Source organism: Nesoenas mayeri (assembly GCF_963082525.1).
Source record: "Nesoenas mayeri genome assembly, chromosome: 9".
NCBI classification, from domain to species: domain Eukaryota; kingdom Metazoa; phylum Chordata; class Aves; order Columbiformes; family Columbidae; genus Nesoenas; species Nesoenas mayeri.
Genome location: NC_137557.1, coordinates 14,528,093 through 14,535,063, shown reverse-complemented (window position 1 = coordinate 14,535,063; position 6,971 = coordinate 14,528,093).

Sequence of the window (6,971 nt, the reverse complement as noted above, 5' to 3'; positions counted from 1 at the left end):
ACCAGAGAGATTTGATCATAATTAACTTAAAAAGGCTATTCATAGAAAAGGGCCCAGTTGTGATCTGATTAGTTCAAAATCCTTGGGCCAAATTAAAATATCTTATAAAGTAACAACTGAGTTAACACAGCTTTTATCTCTCTCACTACCCTCCACTCTTTTTGTACCCCAATCTACTCCTTTAAAAATGAATTTTGTCTTGGTTTTCCCCCTCTAAAGACAAAATGTCATTGAATAATACAGTTACATACTAAAGAACTAACCACAGACTTTTGCAAAATGTCTAGGAACTGATTAGAATCTTCATGGAATTGTGGGTCAGTCATGATGAAGCTTGACCCTGAAGAGGTAAAGAATAAGGATTAAACCCTGATCTCACTGAAGTTAATGGTAAGGCTTTCTTCAGTTGGTTCAAGATTTCACCCTAGGTCATATAACAGAATTTTAGCCTCTGTTTGAGAAGAAAATGAATTAACTGTCAGATGCCAGGCAGACGAACATAAAGCAAATTAATCTGTAACCAGAAAACAAGCCACAGGGAGCTTCACCATCACACACAGCTCCATACATCATGAGACCTTCTGTTCAGTGTGGAAGCAATGAAGGTGCCTCTTTCTCCCTCCCATTCCATAGTCTAGAAGCCTACTTTGAAACAGCTTCAGGAGACGTCTCTGCTGCCAACTACTTTTCCATGAAGGAAGCCCAACTGCAACATCTCCCTGATTCTTGATTAATTAGCAGGCTATACTGCATACTCACAATATGTATTACATGTAGAAGTGGTCTCTGGCACAGGTCCAATCCAAAGTGTAGGAAGCTGAGTGAAAAATTCTCACCAGTAATAAAAACAGTTAGGGTAATGGAGCTTTTCAAAAAAACGAAAACATTTCATTTTCACTTTACATTTTTCTTCAAAACAGATGGGTGTTTTGAATGTGAATAAATACTAGAATGGATTGAAAAATGAGGATATCTTACTAAGAAACTTTTTTTAAAAGTTTTGCACTATTCAAACTTTGAAAAAATCAAGTCCAAAAGCTTTCAGTTCACCTGGGATGACACTGCAAAATGGTTTTAAAGATTTAACTCACATATCTCTGAGAAGTCCATCCTGGAATACTATAAATCTAAAATTATATCCAATACCATTACGAAAGTTGAAAATCACACTAAAGCTGTATGCCACTCTACTAAGGCAATAAACTTCTAAGAGTAGGGTAAATGCCACTGAATTAACTCTTATTTATGGGCCATCTGAAAGTGAAAACTAGAGTTGGACAACTGGCCATAAAGTAACAGTGAAATCCGTTAATCAGCAGCATGTGGTGAGGCTGTGGAGCAGGCGGTACTCTGTGAGGCTTTATTTTGCTTGGTTTTCACATGTCTTTTTACTCTTACTTTTCCACATGCATCAAAACTTGACCTATACTAAGCATTATTTAAATAGATCAAATTCTATTCTCTCTCTATTGTCCTTAACATTTCTGCAAACTAAGGAAAATAAATGTGGAATCAAGGAGATTATTATGACAACTCCCACACTCCATTACATTCTCTCAGGAAAATATAAAGCATGATAAGACAGGTGGACTGAAGAAAACAGTAAAACTAGAAAGAGTCTAAGAGTAAATGCACAGCAAATAGGCAGCCTGTGAAACCCACCAGCAGTTGTGGGACAGCCCACCCCACACAGGACCAGGGAAAGGTGTGCAGTGACACGTTGCTGACTCACTAGATGTTTCAGCCCCTGCACACTTTATGGGCCATGACACTGGAAGTCAAGAAGAGGCTTCGGTCAGCAGAAACCTGCTGTGACCTTCACTCTTTGGCAGCAGAGCTGGGAGCGGGACCCAGCTCCATCCCTGTATCCTTGCTGAGACCTCCCGCCTCTGGAGGATCCTCCGCCGAGCAGCTGTAAACAGATGCCAGCTCCTTTGCACCTCTCAGGCAACACAAAGGGATCAAAAGTGGGGCAGGAAATATGGCTGTGGGGCTCTTGTTCACGCTTAACATGTCCTTTTCTTTTGTTCTTTTTTTTTTTTTTTTTCTGAACAATAACAGGATTTTTAAGGACTGGAGACACATCCAAATACTGTCAGAAAAAGGAAAGGTTTTGATTACAGTTAGTTATCTGGCACTATCTATTTAGAAATGTCTGAACAAATAACTCCAATGTCAGATGCTCTAGTTCTGGCAGAGTAAAGAAATATGATTAGATCTGGCTGCCCAGATGTCCCAACATTGAGAATAATATTTTTAAGCACGAACTCATGTACTTCTGCTGTCATGTACTTCAATGGACTTATTTTGTTCTCATGGCCTATGAATGGTAATAAAATTGAACCAGATTAATGGTTATAACTGGCCTCACTTCTGTCATACATTATTTCAATAGAAAAGAAGGATCTTTATGAGTATAAACCTGAGTTCCTCTTCCCATCCTAACCTGCAGACACTGGTTATTTTACCCTCGCAGAAATATCCAAAAAAAAGGGCTCATCATTTCTATTCTTTTCCACTTCTTTGAAGGCTTACTTCCTACTGCCATATGGTGGTTTCTACTTCTATTTCTAGAAATATACTTTCATGTATAAAAATATTTTATATATTGATATATAAATCTACACATTTCTTCATATTGTCATTTTCAATTATTTTCACCTGCTTTCATTCCTTTTCATTTCTAGGACCACTGAGATGGCAACAGCTCCTGCCATATAGTTTTGGCTCTTTTCCCATTATTTTTGTACTTGTAGATTGTTTTAGGTGAAGCTTCGTGCACTGGTTAGGTTGGTGTTGTTGCATTTATGAAGTTCTCACTTTTACTTACAAAAACAAGTGTCTGAACGTAAGTGACAAAGTAGATAATTTCCTTTTCTCTGATTTAAAGAAGATAGCTTTATCTGAAAAAACATTTGAGGATAACCATTCAGAAAAAACAGATGTCTAGACTTTTTATTCATTAAAAGCAGAGACGAGCCCAAGACATGGAAGTCAGGTGTCTCATTTTTGCCTAAATCTTGTGCTATTTACACCTGAATTTCAGCTTTATAAGTCCATCAGAAATGAACATTGAGTTGACAGTAGGTGAGTGACACTCTCCAGTAAAATGTTTCAGCCAGATTGCTTTTCCCTGAAAAGAATATGCAAAAGGCTGCCTTTGCTTTCTCTTTAAAATTGTTCACAGGGGTCTCATTATTTGCACAGAGGTTTATATAATCGCACCCACTCATCTGATTTCAAAAACTGTTTCTTGTCCACATGTATTAAAATAAAAGAAGAAAATAAATATTTTAATATTTCTTTTTTCTTAATGTCTAGCAAGAAAGTTCAATTACATCCTCTCTACTTACAAAAATCATACAAAGGCTTCAAGTCTCAGCATGTTCCGGCAGTAAAGTGCAAACAATCTTGTGGTTACAAAGGCTACTTTGCTGAACCTCATTCCTTCTTCTCTCTCTCCCACCAGCTGAATAAATGAGAGACATATTTAGCAGCTTCAGTAGAAACTATTTTCTCATGCTCCCACTAAGAAATGAGGGCAAGAAATGGCAGTAAGTCACAGGATAGGAGCAAAGTACACAGAGAAAGAAGTAAATCAGAATTGATAATGGAGGATGAGACAAACAGGGGAAATAAAACAAGCTCAAACCCTAAATTCAGACAGCAGATGAAATGTGAGCAGCACATAAGGAGCAGACAGCAAGATGGTAGATCATTAAAAAAAATCAATACGATCTCTTTAAATCAGATTGTTTTCATTCATAAGCACAGTAGAGGAACAGAAAGTAATAGAAATAATACTTTTTTTTTTTTTTTAATTAGCTTTTGTCCCATTATTCCAGATTGTTCATCCAGTACATGGTAACACAGCTTAGAGAGAAAACTGCAAAGAGTTAGCCACAATACTCTAACACAGGCACTGACTTGATTAGGAAAAATCACTTGTCGTGAACAAAAGTTACTGAAATCTCACAGCAGAGCACTGTATTTCTTCTTATGTTTTGGCTCAGGCTCATATCTAAACAAGATAAAACCTTTGCAAGACACCTCCCAGATGCAGTCAGTGCCAGGGGCACCTTACAGCTTCAGGAAGGTGACTGGGGTCTCCCCACCCAGCAAAGCTCTCATGAAGTCTTGCAGCAACTGCTTCAGGGAGCACAGTTTCTGGAAGTTATTGGTTAACTTCCTATCAAACAGCTTTACACATTTGCAAGAATAAAAAGTTAGTCAAAACTACCATCGTCCCACAACAGCCCCCAGCAACTGCTCTCCAGATGAATGTTGCTCTTTGCTGTGTGGCCCAAGGAGCCTCCCTGGCCCCTCCCCAGTAGCAGATTGCTTTCTGGTACTTGCTCTTTCTGATGGCAAGGAAGACAATGAGATCTAACATGTTTTAAATTAGAATGACTAAAGATTTTCTGCAAAATACTGCATTTAAATATATACAGGTCTCATCCAAAAGTGCTACAACTCAGGTTTGATTTCTATGACCTTTACCACAGGCAATAAACTTCACACAGAACACAGGGTGAGGTAGAGTGTCCTAATTGGTCCACATACCCACAATTAATCTATAGCCTCACTACCCAGTTTTAATTTGTGGCAGAAGCTACCTCACCACATCAAAGATAGTGATTCACCTCTCCACTAATCAAAATTTGAAGAGCTACTACCAATAGTAATTAGAGAGCTAAGGACAATAATCATGCAATTCAGCATTAATTTAACACTATTATAACAGTTTTCATTCAGCTCACTGAGTGCATTAGGAATTTAGCCACAATGGGTATCATAGATTCTAACTACTTTTCCAAAAATCTTTTGTTCCATGTAATTAAGCCTCCTCAGTAACCACAAAATTCAACCCCCTTTCATTGTTGTAAGATGAAGCACAGTTTATTCCCTCTTTTAATAATTATTAGGAAAAAAGGAACTTGGTCCGGCTTTGTGCTTTTCAGCAAATAAATAAGTACTTAGAGTAAAGGAGAAAAACAGACAATATATACAGATGTTATAAATCAGTGTAGGTCCATCAATTACAGTCAGTTTGGGATTAAGGAATCTAATTCTTAAAATCAGATGCACCAGTACATCTCTTCAGTGACTCTTTACACTCTATAACATTTAAATAGAGCCCTATTTTAAACTTTGGTCCATCTGTAGCTGGAAAAACAGTGGTAAACTGAGGTCCTACACTTTTTCATATTCTTGTGAAACAGTTTTGGATAAAAGAAACACCAAATCCTCAGCTTCAATAAAATGACCGGAGTCCATCTTGGGACACAGCACCAGATCACAGCGCCTTAAAATCTGGTTCTAGGGTTGTAAATATGCACAAGGCTAATATAAAAACCCTATCAAGCATTTGACTATGAAAAAGAAAAAAAACAAACAAAAAACACATACTAAAGCATACTAAACATAAGAAAAAGTCAACATGATAAAATGAGCCTTTATTTGATCTTTGCTTGCAACCAAAAATCACATATAGCTTGACAGAAAATATTATTATAACTGTCTACTTAGGATCAAAGCCTGAGACAATGGGAGATGCTGCAAAGCAAGAGAGAGACAACAGACTGATTTTATATTAGGATGCTCATTCCTCCAGGTCTTGTCAAGGTACTATGCCTTTAATAGAGGCAAGTGGGGTAAGTGATTCATCTAGGGCAAAAAAAAGTCAAAAGTAAACCGCAGAGGATTTCCACCTGGAACATCTTCAGGTGGACTTAGCCCTGGAGGCAATAGAGGCATCCTGGTTAGCTCAACAAGCAGAGTACCCTACAAATAAATGACCATGTAAGGCAAAACAGTTGTGTGATTAAAATATACGAACTTCAGGAGACCACAACGGCTGTGTTTCAGACTCAGGTTAAGTTCAGTTTGGACCTAAGACTCCTTTAATAATGCATTGATTAAAATCTGCCTAATGCTTAGCTATAGCTGCAGCTATGAGAGTCATAAATGTTGAGCTGTTGTGTTCCTGTTCTGTACATTCTCTTCTTTTTACAAACCCTTCTTCTCTTGGTGCTTCATATGCCTTAAAAGATGGCACATGACATGCATTGGGGCTCCAGGGCAGCTGGGAAGGGCACTGGTTCTGAAAGGAAGCTTTGCAACAACAGGATACAGAGGGACAAGATGTGATGAAATGTGAGCTTCCAAGTCAATCTACATGTCACAGTTTGTTGCCACAGGAAAGAAGAAAACAATGACAGTGCTCAGCTTCAAATCAAAATATTTTATTGGCATCCCATGTTGTACAAATGCTGTCAATGTGTAAGAAAGCAGAAACCTTGGGTAACTGTTAGCAATAGATACAACACATCGTGCATCTGCCCAAAATCACACTTCACAGTGTGTTTGGGGGTTTATCCCCTGTGTCCATTTGTCATGATTGTCCATTTCTAAGTCGGTGGCAGGTTGTCACATAGCATGATGCTATCCCTGCCGTCTCTTTCCTTTCTCCTAGGGTTTGCACAGTTTTTCCTCATCGTTTTTTAATGGAAAGTCTTTTATCATTTCTGGTAATGTAAGCAAATATCTTCCTAATACTGTCTTGTACTATTCATACTGGAACATTCAACACTGTTGAATTTTTTGTCACATGGGCTGCGTAATCTCTCTTCTAGTTTTCCTTTGGAGCAAATGAGTCTGAATTTAATTAGTCTCTACCTTAGTTTTGTTTTCTGAGTGTAATCAACAATCATAAAGAATCTCAGTAATGTAAAGCACTGTCTCTGATCAGTAATCCTAGGTTTCTTGCATACTGTCCCAAATGGTTAAATATGTTAGTAGAGACCGATGCCTATAAGACTTGGGAGAAAGATTCAGTTGGATCCTTTATTAGCAGCTTAGTGTCTTTTTAGCTCATGAACTATTAATAGCAAGGCAATTTTGTTCTGGTGTCCTAGACTGCAAAGCAATCAGAGGTTGATATGTTAATCTAATTCCACCTCCTGTACGCT